Source organism: Cyanistes caeruleus, chromosome 12, assembly GCF_971803275.1.
Source record: "Cyanistes caeruleus chromosome 12, bCyaCae1.hap1.1, whole genome shotgun sequence".
Taxonomy (NCBI): Eukaryota; Metazoa; Chordata; class Aves; order Passeriformes; family Paridae; genus Cyanistes; species Cyanistes caeruleus.
Window position 1 is genome coordinate 15,886,991 of NC_141712.1, and position 21,465 is coordinate 15,908,455.

Genomic DNA, 21,465 nt, shown 5'->3' on the forward strand with positions numbered 1-21,465 from the left:
CTCTGATCAGAATTTGATTTCTAAATTAAAATTACCTGACCCTAATCCTTGTCATTGCTCACACTATGGCTGTAGTACAGATGCTGGAAGGGAAGTTTGTATATTTGTGGACTACTGGTCTTAAAAGCAGGAAACCAATTTTATATCCTTTACGTGATAGATATTGAATCGATAAAGCATCAACCTAAGGTTATACTTGATGTCTCCAGTGAGAAGACAATAAATCATGTTATGTGCATACAGGTATATTGACTCAATTTCTTTGGGCTGCCTATGCAAAACTGAAGGTGATTGAAACTAAACCATTAGAGTGAAAGTCTTATAATGGCAGGTATAAAGCCATTTAATCAGCTTTTTATCATTTGAGATTTTAGTATTAAAAATCTAAGTACAACATTTAAGTCAAATTGAAAATCTATCAGATCCTGTGCCCTGTCTCAAATAATGGTCAGTGGCAGATGGCTAAAGAGGGAGAATAACAGAACATGTGCAGAATGATTTCTCCCTTGTTGCACCTTCTGGTCTTCAGCAATTAAGTTTGGGTACTTTTGTAGCTGGACACTGCACCCTCATAAAAAATTTAAAATGCACCAGTAAACTTATCTTAGGTAAACTTGTTAGTTTTCATTTTTAACTTGTTTATAGTTTGGCTTTCCCAATGCAGTTTTGCACATATGTATTGGGGAAAAAGAGTCTGACTCATGTTGGAATGGGCGGATTAAGAAGATGGTCCATTTGTACTTTATGTCTTTGTCACTGAGTATTTCTGAGGATAAAAGCTTGATGATTGTATCTCCTTTTAATGTCTTGACTCGCTTGTGGTGAGAATGTGTAGGTCTGGCAATACAGGGTATTTTTATTTCTGTCAGGTGCCTTCAAAGGAGGGCCATCTGAGGATGAAGATGGAATTATTGATACAGCATGTCTATCACTAACACTGAATTTTTTTCCTTGACGTTTTCATATCTCAACACCAAACAAGTCATCAATACAGATAAATTAGTTGATTCAAGATGAAAGGCTGCTGCTGTATCATTAACAACAAACACCTGAAGAAGGTTTTCTAATGCTGCACTGTGTTGCTGAGAATCATTTAGTTGTTTTAATATTGGCTGTCCTTTGTAGTAATTGGACTTGGCCTGGCTGGACAGCTGTCTGCTCTATTGCAGGAATTGAAATACTGCTTGAAGAACCAGTTTGGCTTCTAATATATGTAAAAATACATGGAGGATTGGGGTGTGGGTCATAAAGCCACTTTGAAGCCTGTTTAGATAATGGAGCATGACAGTTTACATTTTCTGAACCACAAGATAGCCTTGACATGCAGCGTGTTCTCACACAGAGAGTAAGGCAGAAGCCTGGCTCAGATGAGTCTGGAAAACACATGTGCAAGGAGGGACACTCTTTGCTTATCCCTGTGCCCCTCTGAAAGCCTGACTGCATCCTCACAGCTGGAATTTTTGCAAGAATGTGTTCTGAAGGAAAAGGCTTGTGTTTGAGTGCCCATCAACTCCTCATCTGGATGACAACTGCTGGTTTTACAACAGTTACACATGATTTTAAAGGCATGAGAAATTTTATTTAAAAAGAGTCATGGCTAAATGTAACCTAAGTTAGAATTCATATAAAAAGTTGCAAGTTGTATAGGTGAATAATAACATAATTATAAAAAAGCTAGTGTAAAAAAGATTCTTGGTATCCCTGTATATGTAATTTGTGTAGTCATTCAGGGACTGTTCTTTGGCTGTAAAATGTTACACATAGAGATTTGTAATTGAAAACTTTATGATATGATTTATAGTTAGAGGAATAAAACTAAATTGCAATTTTTCCTAAATTGAATATTCTGCTATCTTATACATCTCAGCCTTTCTGACCTGGCCTTGCATGATGCTTCTTGACTTCCTGTCCTGCTGTCATTTTCTTTCATATTGGTCTGGCACTTAGTCTCACTGGAATCAATAAGGTTGCTCACATCCAAGTGTTGAATAAATAATTGATTAAGGAGATACTACACTTGTCAGATCTTTTCCTAGCAAAGGTAGCCAACATAACTGTTTTTTGTAAAAAACTTCAGTTCTTTCCTTTTACTGATTATTCCTCACTTCTTCCACTGAACAGAGTGGTATCTACCAGAGCATCTGATTGATGTGAGCTTTGTGAAGTGGTGGTACCACTCAGTGTGTACAGCAGTTGGGAGAAATGGCTACTCTGCAGTTCTCTAACCAAATGACTTTCTCTCTGTTTCCCTTAAAAACCCCTTAACCTGCTCAGTTTTAAAAGCTGTAATCCAGAATGGCAAAGCACGTGTGGATATTGGTCACCAACCCTGACTGCTGTGCTCATCAAATTCTAAATGAAATATTTAAATAATTTGGCCCTACACAAAGCCAGATAGAAAATGGCAGATAAAGTGGTATCTATTGACATGAATAGTCCCAGTGAAGTTTGCCTGACTGCTTGGCTGGGTTTTGTGTATTTAGAATTGCAGTAGAAGTAGAAACACTTCTTGACAGCCATTGTGTATTGTGACATCTGAAATTGAAACAGGCACTTCTAAATTTTCTGCACATCTCCTCAACTCAAAGGTTTATTATAGCTCCTACTATGTTATGGTAGTATTAAACTACAGTGAACTTTCTATAATGGGAATGCACTTACACTGAAGACAGATGTAGGATTTTTGTAGGAGATGGAAAATAAGATATCCCAGGCAAATAAATACCTGATGACTGTGCCCGTTGCAGTCACTCTACCAATGTGATTAACCTTTTTATCTTCAATTACATTCCTAAGTGATACAATTTGTTCCAGTAAAATAGTGTGCAGATCCAGTCTTGTTCAATATTTCCCACAAATACATTGACTTGCTGTTTTGGTTTATGAAATCCTTTCTGTTGTTGTGGTTCAATGACAAGAGAGATGAGGTAATTACAGAGCAGTTTGCCCACTGGTTTCTCTCCAGTGCATAGCTGTAGTCAGTGCTGTTAGACCACTCATATACCCAGTTCCCAAAAAAAGTAAGGGAAAAAGGCTCAAATATCTTTACCAGAAATTAAGTAGGTGCTGCAGTAGTTACAACGTGCATTTTATGTCATTCAACATGTTGCTACGTTTGTTTTGAAGTAATGTTTCATTATTGCTATTGTATGATTAAATATTGAGAGTATTGCTTTTCCAATTGTTCTACTCCAGTATTTAATGAGTGCAATTAAATGGAAAAATTGCCTTTTTAACTGATGGTAGTCTATTAATGTCTCTGTCTGTTCAGAAAAGAAAAGAAGTGAATTATTAGAATGACAAATGAGTCAAAGTTACCACGGTGATGGAGAGGTGTGATTCCCCTCCACATAATCTTCAATTAGTGATCTTTGTAAGAGGATGTTTTTCAAAAGGGTAATAGAGAAGTAATGAGATCAGAAGGAGGTCAGACCCAGCCTTCTTCGTTTGGCAGTTTGATTAATTTATTTCTCATTCTTGCAGATTGCTGGAAGGGGCTTTTGGCACCCGGTGTTTTCTATGGGACTCTCATTGATGTGACTGCTTATGAGAGTCTTTTGTGTATCCAAGAATGTTCATCTGCTTGGAACTGGAGATTTTTGAACGGTTCAGATTTGTTCTTTAGTATAAACACTCACTGGTAGCTCTGAAAAGGAAGTTTTTTGAGAAGAAACCATCCTTGATTCTGCCATGTGTATTGTTAAGAGGCAAAGTACTCGTGCCTAGTACTGGGATGCAATGCAGCTTCCATCTCCTGCAGGGGGATGATCAAGTCAAAGGAAAGGGAGGGAAAGGGGGACCCAAGAACATAAAGTTGCAGCGAAGTTGCTTTTCCCACAGTATCTTCTTGATCAGTCCCACAATGCCTTCATGAATGCACACACATAGCACTTCTGCATCCTTCAGGTGTTCCTTCCTGCCCCTTCTCATTCTTACTGCTTGTGTGGGAAGTTTTATTCTAAAGAGTAATGAGCTGTTTTCTGATGGTGACCACAGACCTGTGTGGCTGTGGCCCCATGCAATGTGTCAAGCCTGTGCATGAGTACAGTTACATCCATGTTTCATTTATTCTCAGCAGTAATCCACTTCTTTTACAATATTCAAAGTAGTTTTCCTGCAAAACTGAAATGCCAGTTGCATTTTCTCAGCAGTTTCTTCAGGTTTATGTATCTGTGCACTGATCACTTTTGCTCTCCTGATAGTTGAATGTATTACTGTGGTTTCAATTTTGACATAAATTCAGTCATTCTATGCAAACTAACATGTCAGCAGAGGAGCAGTAGATATTAATTTAATATGACATTCTCTTGCTAGCACATGTGACATTAACAGTTGCATGATATCCAAGACTTTAATATGTCTGGGTTACCTCAGTTTGAGCTCAAGATACTCATGAAGCTTTTATTTTTTGCTTTGATAAGGGTAACATTAACATTGAGTTTTCCCACTTTCTCATGAAGTCTTTGCAACAGTCATTTAACATATGAACAGAATTAATTTTGAAAATTGTTATTATTATTATTACATTTTAAATATTTCACCAATAAAAAGAGATACTTAGGATTAAATAGATTATAAAATGTTTTTATTGTACCGATGATCACAGAATCATAGAATGGTTTCGGTTGGGACTTTAGGACCATCTAAAAGGTTAAATATCAAAGATTATTCTAATTGCATTTATAATCACAAATCACAGGCACAAAACAATTTTGTGAATTTCCCCTCTTTTTAGGTGCTGTCTGTTTGGGAGGAATTTATACATGCACACACATATTTATATGTATAGATAAACACGTTTCCTACTTATCAAAGTTCTCTCAGAACAGAAAAAGTAAAATTAGGTTTTTGTAAGCTGGAGTGATGTGCATGTTCTTATTTTCAATGTGTGGTAAAGTAATCCTTCAATTTTATTTTTTAGCAGTATTCTATAATATAAATAATCTAGTCTTTTCTTTTGCAGACTGTTTAATTCAGATAGGTTGAAGTTGCCTCCAAAGATTGGCGTCAAATTGAGGAAACCATTCATGTAGTAAATAAGATAATTTGTTTCTGCCCAAAAAGATTAAAATATAGATTTTTTTTTTTTAGCCTATATGATTTAACACATACAGTTCCTGCATCTCTATGATTCTGAATGCATTTTGAAATTAAGCACTACTACATGGATATTTTTTTTTTATTTTCTGCAGTGCACTTTTAATTTGAATTTCTGGAATTTTAAATAATATAATCAGTAGAGTTGTTTATATCTTTCCTATATATTGATATGTGTTCATGTAATTTCAAAATGTGATGGGAAACTGATGCTCCTAATGAAAGAAGAAGGTGCAAAAACAAGTAGCAAGTCCTATAATTTAAGTATTGTTATATAAATAAATGAGGAAAAGATGTGTTCTGACACCTGTTTTCTGTGCCATATTCAAAGTCAGGGCTCTATTTCTCTGTGCTCTTTTGTGTTATCATAAAATCTGTTGTGTTTTTTAATTGTTCTTCACCCAGTCTTTCACAAAATCAATCTTACTGCTTGTAGCTAAAATAGTTACTGTTAAGAAAGTTTGTGAGTTTTGGTAATTTTGGGGCTTTTTTTGCATAGAAAGGAGAAAAAGGAGTTGTCAGCTGCTGAAAATTTGGCCCCTGTTGTAATGTGGTGTGGTTGTTGGGCTCCTTTCCTGGCAGGGTGCTGGAATCAGGCTGATGGGCTGATCTCCCCTTAGAAAATGAAATATTTGGATGGCTGAAGTCTGATCAGAACAACCCTAATTAACATTTGAAAACACTTTTGAGGTGAGCATTTATGTTACCACCTTTGTAACCGTGTGCAGTGGCAACAAACTTCTTCTCTTCAGGCATGAAAATCTGTTCAGCTGAAAACTGGGTTTTCACTTTGGCCCATGGTGATGGTCAGAATAGGTTCAGTGTAAATGCACTGCAGTTTTTAAGTGCTTCTCAGATTGTATTAAACTTTAGAGAGGTCAGTGTTACATGTTGTTAAATAATTCTGGGCTGCCTTAACTACTGAAAACAAAGCAAAAAGGAAAAGTTTATTTTCTTTGTACCCTGAAGGCAAAATAATGTGTTGGCTAAACTTCCCACAGGAGCTTGGCTCCTTCAGAATGCAATATTTAGTGCATAAGAGCTCCTTACCTGGGTTTTGGTGCAAAATCTATCCTGGATTATTGGGCTCTACATAAATAAAGTTGTTAGCTTTTAAGGTTTTTTTGGGGTTTTTTTTGGTGATGATTTTGGTATCCAGCTAACACAACTTCTAGGGATTGATTAGTTCCTGAATATGCAGGTCACTCTCTTCTTATGTGATGCAAGTCTTTTGTACAGAAAACCTATTTCTCCAGACTGTCAGCCCACACATTTTGTCCACAGATATTAATTTCTGAGGTTTTTTTTTAGCCTCAAGCTTTGGCACTTTTATACTAAAAATCTGTGTGAGCAGAAATTTGTGCTGCAGAAATGAAAACCGGAAAATAACCTTTGTGAAAAATCACACTCAGTGGAGCTGAAAGTTGAAACATCTCTTAGAAGATTTCCATATAAGAAATATTAAACTAGTTGTTAAGTAAGTGCAAAGAACAAATGAACTTCTTAGATTCAAAGAAGATCAAGTGAGAGATGACAATCTTGGTTTCTCCTTTCCCCCTCCACCTATGTAGTGGGTCTGGCAAATCCACTTGGACTTTTGCAAAGGAGATATTTCTGAACCTAGTGCCTGAGATCATATCTCTGCTCTTAATTATTTAGTTGGTTGACACTAGATTGTCCCAAAGTCATATAAAACACTGTAAACACTCTCCTTCCTTACTGTATATTACTTTGGTAGTTTTGAGTGACAAAACCATTTAGAGACTGTGGCTGTTACCATATCATGGTTTGAAAGGTAAAACAGAACATGATCATCTTTTTAATAGGAACACTATGTGATTCATAGGTGGTGAATATTTCATGCACTTTGCATTTGCCTTTGTGCAGGAGGGTAAATGGAAAGTAAATCCATGTGTACTTTAGACAGTAAAAAGGCATTACTTTGTTACATCATATAAACATGTATATTTGATTCTCTCTTTACTCATGCTGTAAAAAGAAAGTTTTAAAGTGTTTAGCCATACCTGAAAATGTAAATGCCCGAGCCTAATGTAATGCTGAAAAAAAATTAAGATAAATGATACTGCATCCTTGCCACAAACTGCAGCTTGTACAAAATTCACTTTAGTTATTATACTGTGAATACGTGTGCTAAACCTCCTCTGTGTATGCACAATTTATGTTGAATGCAACATGAATCATTTTAATAGACCAAGCAAAAAGTCCCCAAAGTCAATTTTCAAATTATGAACCTTGGAACAGAATATAGCAACAATGAACAACAAATAGTTCAGATTTTACGCTGAACTACAAATGAACCATTAAAGGTACAGTATACTCATTCAGAAAAAACAGTTTCTCTTTATCATCACAGTGGCTAAAAAGCATAACAAGAATATTTCTTAAAGGTCAGTTGTAAATTTTCTCTTTTTCTGTACCTTATTAAGAGGCACATTCATGAGAGCTGATGCCATGAAGACTTTTACATTTGTTGTGAGACTTGGATGATTCTGGTTATTCTGGTTAGATTTTATCTCTGATCTGCTATGTAACCTTGAGAAAGGCTGAATTTAATGCTTTAAAATTCAGGAATCCATTCAGATTTACTGCTTAAAAAATGGTCTGGTTTCAGATGGGTCATTTGCATGGAAAACCTTTTTACTACCCGATTTAGCAGTTCAGGACACAGCAAAGGTGGTGGCAGAGGAGCACGGGTCTTTTAAAGGTTAGTAAGGAATTAAAATTCAACAGAAGGGAAGGAAGAGTATTTGAGTGTCATCTAAAACTTACAAGAGTTAAAACACATATAAATGGCTTCTCATTGCCTCATCTACTTCATTGGTGGCATTTTTCATTGTTGGATACTTTAATTTATGAAATAGTAAATTTGGTTGATAATATGGATGCTGTTGATTTTTTAAAACAAAATTCAGCATTTTTGGAGCCTTTTCATTTTTTAAATCTTGTCTCTGTCCTTCTAAAATTGCCTATTTAATCAAAGTTTTTATAAATATAAGCCTCTGCTTATTTTTTTGGCACATGCTTTTGCATGGGCCTGAGGGAATTAGTTTGTCATGCCTCGAAATGCTCTGTGGAACCTTGTGCAACTCGATGTTCTTTAACTACTCAAATCTGCTGTTTAGATTGAAGAAGGCAGAATAAAGTAAAAAATTGTGCTGAATGGTGCCATGGGAGGGGAAAAAAGGCCTATTTTCAGTTAACTTTGTCAGGCATGTAGTTAAAAATGGAAATTGACAGTGGTCATGGGCTTTTCAAGATATAAGTACTTGAGAAAAATAATCTAACTCCAAAGTTTACAGCCTTTGTGTCGTGGTCAGTTCTGCAAATGCTCAAGGTACATCATGGCTGTGAAAACTGTACCTGAAAAAGCTGCAAGAACTGTAGGTTTCTGTAAACTAATTGACATAGTCTGTGGAGCACAGCATAGGAACCATGAGTTTTCCATGCAAACCTGTGTAGTTCTGACTGCTTATAGCATTAGATGGTATAAAATGATTTATAAAATCTATTAGAGAAGTTTAGAAGGTTGCTCATTAAAAATTAGCTTTCCATAATTTCTAGAGAGAGAATTTGCCTTTGCATTTTGACTGAGTCTTTGCAAGTCGCTTTTTGATAACTGCATCATTTAAGATGCTGTTTTAATCATCTCTGAGAACAGCTGTAAGTTTTTGGAGGTTAACATTTCTTCCAGAGCAAAGGGTAAAATTCTAGATTTCCTTGAAAAATTCATTTTTTTGGGTGTGTTTCTTAAAAGTTGCAAGCCTACCATTAGTAGCCTACCTTTTACTATTAGAATAGTAAAAAAAAAAAAATCAACAAAAAAGCAAGCCTTCATTTCTCCTTCATTATTTTATTTTTCAGCCTGGTAGGAGAGCACAGCATGTTGCTATGGGGTGTTCATGGATCAAATTACATCTAAATGGAACTTGATGTATTTTGGTAGGACTGGGTCCCCAGCTCCTTATGTTTACACCACTGCAGGTTATTGGTGAACATTTATAGCTCTGCTGATGATGCTGCTTGTAAATGATCTCAAAATTTACTCTGTTTTTACTGTGTGTGCTCTCACTGCCTGGTCCTCACCTGCAGCTACTGAGACCCAAACCAAGCACATTTTAGGGTGAGGCAGTCATTGCTGGAGACTTAAAACCTGACTTTGAATTATTTCAGGGCTTTTAGTCAGGATTCTTTATGAAGTAGATGTAATAAGTTATCTGCATTTGATACACAAAATTGGAAGAAACTCTCCCTCTTTGCTTTTTAAATTTTGTTTTTATTAGCCCCTGTGAAAATTTCACACATTCCTCAAATATTGATAATGTTTCCTCCTCCCCTTGGTCCTTTTCTGTATGTAATATTTCACCACAGTTGAACCTGAAATTCAGAATATTGTCATCTTTAAGCAAAACCTTTTTCTTATTGCAGGAAAGATAATCCAGTATCCCATGGTCTTGCAGGTCAGAACATTATTATTAGAGTCAGAACAGAATTTTATACAGATGGAGAAAAAAGTTTCTAATCTACTAATCCAGAAATCTCCAAACTCAGCTAATTTGATGGTGTCAAGGCAAGGAGTATGTTTTGGTGTTTCTGTTGTGACTTCTTGCCTCCCATTCAGGTTACTGATTGTATGTCAGTGACCCTCAGAGGTCTGACCAAGGTAGCTACAGTATCACATTGTGCATTCTACTGAATTCCAGGAGACAGCCTGAGCATCACAGAATGTGAAATTTATGCTGGTAAAGAGGGAGTATGGATCAGCAGCCCATTGATTTTAGCCAAAAATCAAATCAGCAGTAAGATCAGAGAAGGAGCCCTGTGGTTTCATCCAGACTCTGATCCACTTCATCATTCTGCTCCCCCATGCATGAGAACCCCTCCGACAGCTGGAGAGGTGAGGAAAGAGATTTACTACAAAAAGCAACAACAAAAAAAGTTGAAAATGCTTTCTTTTCTTTTTCCTGTAGATTATGAGATGTAAAAGTTATGAAAATGATGTGTGTGTATGGAAAGACCTTATTTATATTCCACAAGAGTAACAGTTATTCCAATATAATGGCAGCCCCCCTTTATTCCTCAGCATCATGCATTTTGTTCATTTTGTGATATATTATGTGGCTTTTTGGTGTAACTACACTTTTAGATCTTATTGAATAGAATTTATGTGTTGCCTTATGGAAAACTTGTTTCATAATTCATTAATTATTTACTATTACTTGACCTTACAGTACATGAAAAAACCTATCCCATAACTGTAATTTCAATTCTCTCTAGTGTGAAATCAATCACATTCCACATCTTTTATATTATTTAAAATGTGAATCATGAAATTTTCCTGTGGATTTCTCCCAAGTTACCGAGAACTTTGAAACCTGACTGTGTGGGAAATGAGCAGGCTGTCCCCTGCAGACCTGGGCCAAGTCCTGATTGCATTGCAAACACTGCAAAACCATTTGCAGTGGGTGAGCTGTCCCTTCTTGGCAGTGGAACCAGGGCTGGGAAAGACCAGGAGTATTTTATAAAGATCTACTTCATAGGATTTCTGTTTGCTTTGTGTACAAGTAATATTTAGATAAGGCCATGGCTTTTACCTTGTACCTCCCTACCCCCAGAAACCAAATCGTGCCAATAATGTTACAGAACAAGCTTGATGTGTGCAGTTTCCAGTGCTGGGGGAGCTCCTGGACAGCTGGATAATGCTGAGTCCAGTTCTGATACTTGTGTACCTTGCACTGTGTGAGGAAGGTGATGGGGGTTGTATTTAAAGTTCAGGAACAATTGGGGAATGCTGTGGGAAGCAGCCTGGTGCACTCAAGAAAGTGGTGGAAGTTCTGTTAGTGATACTGAGATACATTTGCTGATTTCTTTGACAGTAATTTCTGAAAATATGTGACTAGATAAAAGGAGTAATCAGTTATGCACTTGAGATTTGGAGGTTACTTTTCTCCTGAAAATCTGCAAGAGAAGTATTGTCAGAAACAAGAATTTTTAAACTATATTTTAAGCAGGAGATACATTTGTGGAACAAATCACATTTGTACCTCAGTCTGCATGAGCACAGAAAAATAAGATTTTTCTCCTTGACAAAAAAAATCTTGCCTCTAATTATTAATTGCTCCTCCTTTTGCCTGCATGTATGCCCATATTTTTTTTCTCTATGAGACAGTTTATCAACAAAATATGACTTTTCTCTATTTTTCTTTCAGTAGTTAAATGCCAAATGTTCTAAATTCTAAAACATGTCCAGACTGCCAGATTGTATCTTGTGCAAACCCTGACAATTTTAGAAACATATATATAATCATATTAAGCAAAAGCCATTCCAGCTATTCATGTATATGTTTTTATGAATCTCAGACGTAATTGACAGGATTTAATTTTACTTAAGTAACAAAGGCTTTGTAAGTATAGGTTTTCCTGATACCTGAGAATAGTTAGGAAAAAATTCAGAGTCCATGTAATATTACACAAGGAAATAAAGTTAATTTTCTTGAAATATACAGTAGGGTATATAAATGGACTTCGGGAAAAAATAGTAGAATGAAAAGTCTAATGCTATTTTCCTAAGCCACATTTGCTAAATGCAGACTTTTGCAAGGTCAGCAGTTGTACTGGAGTTGAGGAGAAATGGCTTCAGTGGCTTTAACTTTACCAGTGCCCTTGATGAGGTGCAGAGTTGTCAGTATTCTCGTAAAATTCCTCAGTGATGGCTTCTTCTGTTCTCTTTATTTCCTTAAGTGAACATCTGTCTAATTGTTCACCTCCATTGCTTTAGTGCTTTCCTCATGCTTTCTCTGTTTCCAGACAATAAACTTTATTTTCTTCATAAGAATTCAGTCTACGCAAGGGTATTAGGCAGCTTGTTTGCACCTTTTAATTTCTGGAAGTTTTCCAGAAGGGCTTTTTGCTGTAGTTCCAATGGGTTCATCAGTGAATCATGTAACATAATGCAGCATTGTGTTTGGGTTTTTATCCGTTACCTTCTGTTTATAAACATCTGCTTGGAAATTTTCTTTTTGAATTTTTTTTTTTTTTTTTAATATGTTTTACATTTTTGCATGTGGCATATGGGTAAGATACACAGTACCTGCTCTTTTTTCAGGTGTTCAGGTAGGTACAGCCAGTATTTACCTTAACATTTGGGAGAAGCCTAAGCTACTTGCTTAAACCCCAAAATTTCAAGGTAGAACTTGTGCTGCTTATTTAGCTGTGTAACAATGTCTGTTAAATTGAAAGCAATTTAATAATTGAATGCCTACATTAAAACTTGGCATTAACACTTATGGTTGCAGGATTGCAGAAGGCATCTGAAAAGTCTCTCTGTCCAGTAGAGAGAGTATTGCTCACAAACTTAGTGTTCAGTTCTTTGTGTTTCTTCCTTTATAAAGGGAAAAGGCAGTGGGGGTGATTGGAGGGTTTTTTTGGAAATTACTTTTTTCCCTCTTATCTGTAAAGTATTTGGAATAATCTTGCACACCTATTCTTCAGGCAAATATTTAAAGTTGGAAGTAGGTGGTTGTTATGGTTTTCCTGATGCTTTATTTGCTGTCCTGCAGCCACTTCCTTGTTTTTGTACCTGTGCAAATATAATTTTTAAGGCATATTCTTCATCCTTCTGTTCATACACAAGTAATATTTAGGAAACAAGTGTTTTAGTAAGTTTAATGATGAGAGATTGTCCGCTCTCCCTCTATATTGCTGCATGAGACAATTATTTTCTGGATTGCTTCTGTTACCTTGAGATCAAAATTTTATCAGAAAATTCATGTATATTTAGTAAATTAAAATGTCAAAGCTTTTCATGTTGATGGTGCTTAAAAATAAGACACTTGATTGTGAACTTTTTTCACATTTACACTAAAGCTATTTTAAACTTTCTTACTTATTAGAACAATGGGACATGGCCTTCTGACCCCTCCAGTCTGGGGCTGCCCCATTGTGCATCTGTAAAATACATAGTCTGGACTTTGAGCTCAGCTTTTCAGACAACCTTGGAATTACCTTACCTATTTAATGATGTGTTTGGTTTTATGTCAGTGATTCCTGAGATGGGCCACGTTTGCACACAAATTTAATTTCAGCCATTGTGTTTGCTTTGTTTATGTTTTCTTTGTCACACCATATTTCTTTAGAAAGAAAGTAGTGAAAAGCCTCCTCCTTTTGTGACCACAGTTGAGGTGGCAGAAGGGCAGGTTTCCATATTCTGGTACTGATATTTTCCTGTGCATGCAGAAAGACTTCATATTTTTGTTCAAGTGTATAATGTGTATATTGAGTGTATATTAAGAAGCTGATCCTGCCAACCCTTGTACAAGAAATCTTTACTAATGCGATTCAGTCCTTTTATTTCACTTTCTAAAATTACATACATATCAATGTGACCATTTTCAATGCATCTCTTAGCTTGGGAATGTGAACAGCTGGGGAAACAAAAGAGTTTGTGTATGTGTTTATTTCTTTGAGGATACTGTTCTGTAAGTTATCAATGTTATATTGTTTAAATCTAGGAAATTGTACCCATGAACTGCCAATTAAAATGGCTTAAATAGCTAATTATTCAGTTCTTTAATTTCTTTGTCTCATATATTTATTTCTACTTACGTTGAAGCATCCTGACATTATTCATGAGTACAGAAGCTATGACTTTTAACCATATTGATATTTTTATTTTTCATAATATTAAAGAGCAGGGGGAAAGAACTGTACCTTAAATCCCTTGGCAAGCTTTGCCATCCTCCCAAAGAGCTGCAATGCGTTTGTAAACCTGCAGACGTCACTATTCTGCCAATTAATTGTGCTGCAGGATCGAAAATGCACACTGCTCCCATCTCGCAATTACAGCACTTGGTTTTTCATCTGAAACAATTTCATCAGATTTATTTTAATATTGTTGCTTCACTTGCAACGTTCCACTAAAGGAAAGAGTATGCTTTCCTTTCTAACTTGTAGGAGCCATATCCTAAGGCTCGTCTTTAATTATTAGTTATTGTTGTTTCAATACAGATTTATGAACTACTTATTTTGTGTCATATAACATACCATTTTTAAGCAACATTTTTCAATCTGAACGCAGCTTCCAGGAGGGCAAGCTGCCCAGAACATCAGTGATCTCACAGTTATTACTTTGTGTCATATATAATCTTGTTTTTTCCTGCAACAAATAAATCTTTGGGCCTCCCTGCAAAAAACATTTGTGGTTACAGTATAATAAAAATAAACCGTTTGTCGTGACTGCAGCTGACATTTATCAGCCTATTTGTGGGTGCTCTTTCTCTCTCTGTATAATACAGAACATAATTTGTCACTTTGTAAATACATTCCAGCCTAAATCCCTGCCAGCATCTGTTAGTGTTTGAAGGATTAATGCACTGCACAGTGCATGTCTGCACTTTCAGGCAACAACGTAGCTTATGGTTATGGATCATGAGAGAACAGGGAAAAAAGGTTCATTTTGTATTTACTTAAACATTGTTGCCCTTTTGACCATCATGCTTTTCTCCTCTTGTTTGTCATCTGGAGTGGGGATGCTGCCTTCCCTTCCCTCTGTGAGAGCTGCGTGTGAAATCCTGCTCTAAGTTTTGTGTGTGGAGCTGGACATATGAGATAACACCTCTTTAATTTTATGGATAATTAACAAGAATAATGAATTGCAATAGGGATGTTATGGGTTTAGCCCATTTAGAAATTCTCCTTTTTCCCCCAGCTTCTGCCATTTCCAACAAATCCATTACCCTGTTGCCTCCTACATTGCTTCCTTCTCAGCAACCCATAAACTGGGTTTATTTAATCTCAAAGACTTCAAATAGAGGGAGTTTTTAAAAGGAAAAAAGCCTGTAGCTTCTAAATTATCCCAATGCTGTTTGCCTTGTTGCTCTCTTTGAAAATGCATTCTGCTATCACTTCGAATCTTGCAGAATGAAAGGAATTGAAAGCATCTGAATAGGAGGCTCTCCACAGCTGAGATTCTGTTACATGTTCCCAGGCTCCCTTGATCATTCTCTAAACAAGGAGATATGTTTATTAGAATAGTAAACCATACACATGATGTTATATATTGCCAAGATTATTTGAGATTCCCCAAGATAAATTCAAATGAGCTTTACAGGAACGGGTGTTTGGAGATGGAAAGAAGTGATCTATATCCAGGGAAAGAAAAAAAAGAAAATCCAGCTAAAAGTAGGCTCCCAAGTAATTACCTACAGTTTATGTGCATTAAGAGCTAAACAAATTCCTATTTCCAGAATCGACAGTAGATTTTTGTTTAAATACATGTAATTTCTTGTTACTGAACAAATGTGTCCTGTGTGCTATGGAACAATGTGCATCCAGGAAAAATCAGAGCATTTGGAGCCTGCTAAATGAAGTATTCTGAAATTATAGTCCAGCAGTTTTCTGTATGTTTTTGTTCTCTCTGGTTATGGAATAAATAATTATAAAAATATCTTTAGTAGGGGAATGACTTCTTTTGCTCCTTCTAAGCATGATTTAGGATTGCTGGGACATAGTTTACTTCACTGAAGATAATTCATTAAGAAATGCAGATGTTTTCCTTTTTTCCTTTATAATTGTCTTCAGAAGATATGAAAGGCCAAATTTACAGAGATACTGATCTAAGACTTAACTAATGTAAAGATTATGAAATAACATTATTGCTTATTGTACTGGTAAGTGGGACTTATTACAGAAGATTTATTAAAAAAGGATATTAAAATCTGAAAAATGAAGCAACCACAAGGAAATGAATGAATGTATGTGTGGACATTTGATAATAGAAAGAGATAAAGTTCTAAAACTATTGGGAAATTTAAAATGGTGATTACATGATAAGTCAAATATTCAAACTGTACCTGGAGACTTGAGTCCCATTTTTGTGTTTGGATTTTAAATTATAGGTAAATTGAACAAAGGAAAAACATTTCTGTGGACAGTGATTTGTTTAAATGTGAGGACCAAATGCCAGGTTGGTGTATGCCATCTTCAGAAGCTGAACTCCTTCCTATCAGGCCATCTTTATCACTTTTCCACATCTCTCACCTTCAGAATTTCAGGCTTACGTGTTGCTTTCACTCTAATCTCCATCTGAGGGAGGATCCAGACTTCTTGGTTGCTTTTATAACCCAGCTGAGCCCAACATTAAATCTCCTGTTCAGATGTTTGTTCAAGTTTATTGTGTGGGGGGACAATTGCAACTTTTAGAAATTCATTTGCAAGACAATCCTAGAACAGCTTGAGGGCTTCAGGTTTTTCTGAAGAGGCCTCTAAGTTGTAGATGGTGGCAGGAAGACAAACACTGTTCTCTGCCAAACATCCAGAATTGTTGTGGAAGAACAGGAAAACAATGGTACTAGTAATTTATTCTTTAAGATAAAATGTTGGTCCAAGGCTGCTCAGTAATCTGAGCAGTTTGCAGGTTCACACTGACCCATCGAATCTTGATCTGTGTGCTGTTCTCCTGACTTGCATGAAGGCAACCCCTGCAGGAATTCCATTTTTCTCAAGATCAGGAAGATCTAGTTACTTAAGCAGGAAGAACTTGGCTTTACAAATTAAGGTTTAATTAATTAAGACTATGACAGGATTGAGCAAGAAGAATAATGGGATAATTTACACCACTGGATTACAATCAAAATACAGGTAAAACAAACACATCAGGAAATAGTGAAACCAAGTATTACTAAATGTTTTTTTTTTTATTTTCTAATGAAAGAAAGAAAATCCTTTCCATCTCTGATTTTCATGAGGAATCAAGTTAGTCACAGTTATTTCCTTGTACATCTCATAAATGGTTTAGTAAAATGGTTAATATTTGGGAAATTGGTTTGTGTTGTTTTGCATAAAGTTAGTGGAAATCTGAAAGTGCTGCACAAATACTGCTGATATTGGGGGGAAGAGGAGGGGAGAAAACAAGAAAAATGAGTGTAAAAATGTTCCACCACAAGGTCTGCTAATGAACTTTATTGAGGTGTCCCAAAGGCAGCAGCAGAGGACAATATTAAAGCAGCTACCAGAGGTGCTGGGTTGCTCTAAAAGTGGTGGGATGCACCCATCCCCATCAGCTCCAAGGAGCTGCAGAGCATCCCAAGCACACAACCAGGTGAAGCTGCCATTGCATAAATCCAGTTTTGCATGAAGTACCAAATGTTGACTACATTAGGGACAGCAATATTTGCAGTCCTAATCCTGAGTGAAAGCCTTTTTCCCCATTAGGTACCCCCATAAATAGTGCATGGCACTGGCTATTGACTGCCATAAGCTATGTGTCAAATTGTCAGCTGTGCTTCTAAAACATCCCCTGCTCCATCCTCAACATGGAAATATGAGTTTATTTGGGCATTGCTTGTCATATGCTGAGATTTGGTTATTTGTTTACCTATTTTCAGGTAATTCCATAGATTTTTCATCAGCTTTGATGTAAAATTCTTTGTTTTCCTCAAGATTTTCTTCCTCAGACAGCCTATCAGAACTATCTGCATTCCAAGACGTTGTCATGAAGATTTTTCTGTATTAAATTAAACCTCTTTTTACCAATTGATTATACTTTCAGTTCCTCAAAGTCAGATATTCGTGTTGTTGTGCTAGGTATTCAGTTTTGAGTTAGGGACTTTTAAATATTGAAGATGTACACACACTGTTTTCTGAGAGCAAAATTATACAGTAAATTATGTAGTGTCCACTATGGTACATTTTAAGTAGGCCCTCACAAAATGACTTGTACTTACATAAGATGCAGGGGCTACAGCATATTTATTAAGACTCTTCAACTCTGTATGAAACTGGAGCAGTCAGAAGTAATGGTGTCTGCTGAAAGATTCTTTATCATATGAATTTACTTTTAGTCATCTATTATTTATTTCAGCTATTTTATATGCCATTATAATAAATATTATGACAGAGAAAGCTTTTATGCTTCAACTTATTGTACTGCTCTTCACTTCCTTGCAATCCTTCAGGAAAATGTAGCTATGCTTTACCTATATTTAACGTAAATCATCACTTACATTTGAATGAAAAATTCACTATGAAAAAAGGCCCCTTCTTCAATACCAAGACACAAATGCACAATCATGTTTACTGCCAAACTACTCTACCATGCAGTGTTCATTTTTAAACAATTTTTAAGCTGTAAAGTGAATGCATTGCATATAGTGAAATAGCTGGCTTTCGGGGGGTTTTCACTTTTGTGTTACTTTCTGGCTCAATAAGCATTTTTCTAGCATGAGTGCAAAATATAGCCAATTGCACTTAAGCATTTTTAATATTTTTGCTCCAATAGGGAGCAGCCTACATACAAAACTGAATAAGCTGTTTTCTGGGGCTGTGTAGAGTAATGAAACTTACCTGGAAATACTGATGAAAGGCTTTTAGAACTGGGTGTGAAGCATGAAATATAAGATAAATTTTTTTCTTTTCACTTTTTAAAGTGTTGTGTTGGGTTTAGAAGTGTGCTTGTTTGGAACTGGAGACTGATTTGCCTTTGGCCGCTTCTTCAAAGGCGCCACGTTGATGCCTGGACATTGTTAGCCTTGAACTGCTCATTTGGCTTCATGAAATACAAATAGCCCCATCCCAGCCTCAGAACTTTCAGCTGGTTCTGGCTGAGCTGGATTTCACAGGGTTCAGCAGACAGCAGAAGTTGCCCACCCCTTGTGTCTGATCTCCTTTGGCCACTTTGCAGAGCTGCTCTGGCTCCAGTCCTGGAGGTGGTTTTGGATGCAGGTGGGACATTTGTGCTGGGTATCTGCAGCAGGGACAGCAGTTCATTTTGTGCAGCTTTCCAATGGTACCACGTAGTTACAATCCTGTGGTTTGGAAAAGAGCTCTTTAAATTATTCTATACTCATTTCATTATCTACTTTCTCCTTAAATTGTGTAATTGAAAATAAGGTAGTAGAGAGAACATTAATACCTTTTGTCAATTTAATTTTCAAAATTCTGGAATTTTCTGCCTTAGTGTATTGATTTGATGATGGCAGTTTTAAGACTGTCTCCTGTATTTGGGAAGGTGGCAAGTCTCATTTAAGGTTTCACAACATAAAATGAGGCATAATTCAGTACTGAAAACATGTGAAGTAGTGAGAGACATCAGCATAATACAATTATGACACATTAGATCAGGATTTGCAGCATACCATTAACAATCAGTTCTGACTGCAGAGAACAATTACAGTTAAGATGCCTTTTAGCAAAAATGATTTTTAGTTTTATTTTTTATTAAAACCCCCTAGCTCTTGTATACATATCACAATATGTGACACCTAGGCTTCTAGGGAAAGAGGGAAAACATTATAACAGAGGTAATTCTGAGCTACTGTAAGAAAACAAACATAAAACCTTCTACTTGTCATTTAGTGGAGATATTCTTACATTATTAAGAACATACCTTGCAAGTATGTTGCTTTATTCATAGGTTTTTTTAAAAAAAGTTATTGTGATATAAGTGACAGTGGGAAAATTTGGAATAGAAATGAATTGATACTAAAGGTTTAGCATTTCACAGTCTCAAACTGGAGTAGGAATTGGTGTTCTACAGGAAACCTCTGTGGGGTGAGAGGTGCTGGATTCTCAGTTGATGGGAGAATCTGAAGTAAAAAATTTGGAGAACTTGCCTAAGCTCATGGTACATTAAACTGATTTCTTGTGCTGGGAGAAAATGCTCACACCTGGCTTCTTGAGCGCCTTCAGAAGCTGAGCTGTCAGGTTCAGAGTGCTTTGCATGTCCCATGCTCCAGTTTTTCCTGTGAAGAAAACAGAGTAAATGTGTGTCTGTGCTCACCGTGTGCCTTCTGTACATATGAAGGAAATACAGGCTGCAACCACCAAGGTTTTAAACAACATACAAGGAGAAAGCTGAAAAAATACTATGATTTTTACATTTCTGATTCTTATGTTTTCAATGTATTAATCCCCAAATCCAGGCCAATCTGAGTCTGCTTAAATTCTATTTCAGAAAGTATTTTGAAGGCTCCATACTTTCTTTTTTTCTTTTGGGCTTGAAGTACAGATGCCTCTTTTCTGTTGTTGGAATCAGTAGCAGAAACCTAATGTGTGACACCAAGAGGAAAAGCATTACCTGGGTGATACTGTGTGGATTTGAATCCTTATCTCCAGGAGGACAGTAGCTGACAGCTTGTGGTCTAGTCTGTTGAACTATACTTGATTATTTTGTTTTTTGACCCCCTTATGTCCCTGTATTTGTAGCTTTCTTGTCCTTTTACCCTTGGGAGAGCCAAGTTTCTACTGAGGCAAGCAGAGGCAAAGTTAACCCAACTATGCACACCACTTCTGTAGTGAGTAAACAGCTTTGAACTGCACAGCTGAAGAGAAATTCTGGAGTTCTATTGCATAATGCAAGGCAGCATCATCTTTCTCAAGTCTCTGACCATCAAACAGAAGAATATTTATAAATATTTACCCAGTGGGGCAAAATGAGTTCCAGAATGATGTGCATCTTGTGGGGGTAAAAAAACTCTTTGTAGCAAAGTTTGGTTTAGCATTTTCTGGCTCCAGAATATTGATATTTCCTATGGAAACTGAACCTGTTAAAATTTTAGTTGTGTTTATTTTTCTGTCCTGATAAGTCTGGCTGGAATGGGGCAAGAGGAACTGTGGTGATATTCTGTTTAAACCAAACCTGTAAGGTAGTTGTAGCAGGCAGAATGGGTACTAGCAAAACAGAAAACATGTAGGGAGAAAAGTTCAAGATATAATGAAATGAGGAGATCACATGGATCACTTGAGCTTGGGAGACAATGAGAGATTTTTCCTGGCTTCCTTCTGTGCTGACTTGTGTGCTGCTATCCTTCCATTCCTCCAGCAATGCTCCTGGTATAACCCTGTAATCCCAGCAGATCCCCATCACCAGCTACTTGGTTCTGTGATGACTTTGGTGTTGTGATGAAAATAGGCTTTTGGTTCATTTTGTTCTGAGATTTCGAGTTTTGTAATATCTAGAAACAGGGATCTTAAAGCTAAAAATTGTGTTTTGGGATAGTGTGTCCTCACCTAGGTGAAAAGTTTGCATTAGGTATACACAGAATTTCTTTTGAAGACACAGAATCACAGAATGGTTTGCGCTGGACTTTAAATCCCATTTTCATCTTGTTCCATCCCTCTGCCATGAGTAGGGAAACCTTCCACTATCCCAGGGTGCTCCAAGCCCCATCCAACCTTGCCTTGGACACTTCCAGGGGTGGGGAGTCCACAACTCCTGTGCCAGGGCCTCCCCACCCTCACAGGGAAGTGCATTTATAATATACTCCTGGTAAACTCTTACTGTGTAAAGCACTGTGTAGACTAATTTGTTATTTTCTGTACTCATTTTATACTGTCTTTTATATCACCTACTGT

The 21,465-nt window shown here is 36.6% G+C and overlaps 1 protein-coding gene across 2 annotated transcripts in view; it reads left to right on the top strand.

Moving 5' to 3' along the window:
* Positions 1-21,465, top strand: part of WWOX (WW domain containing oxidoreductase) — a 474,933-nt gene that overhangs the window by 70,577 nt on the left and 382,891 nt on the right. The gene's annotated exons all lie outside the window — the stretch shown is intronic.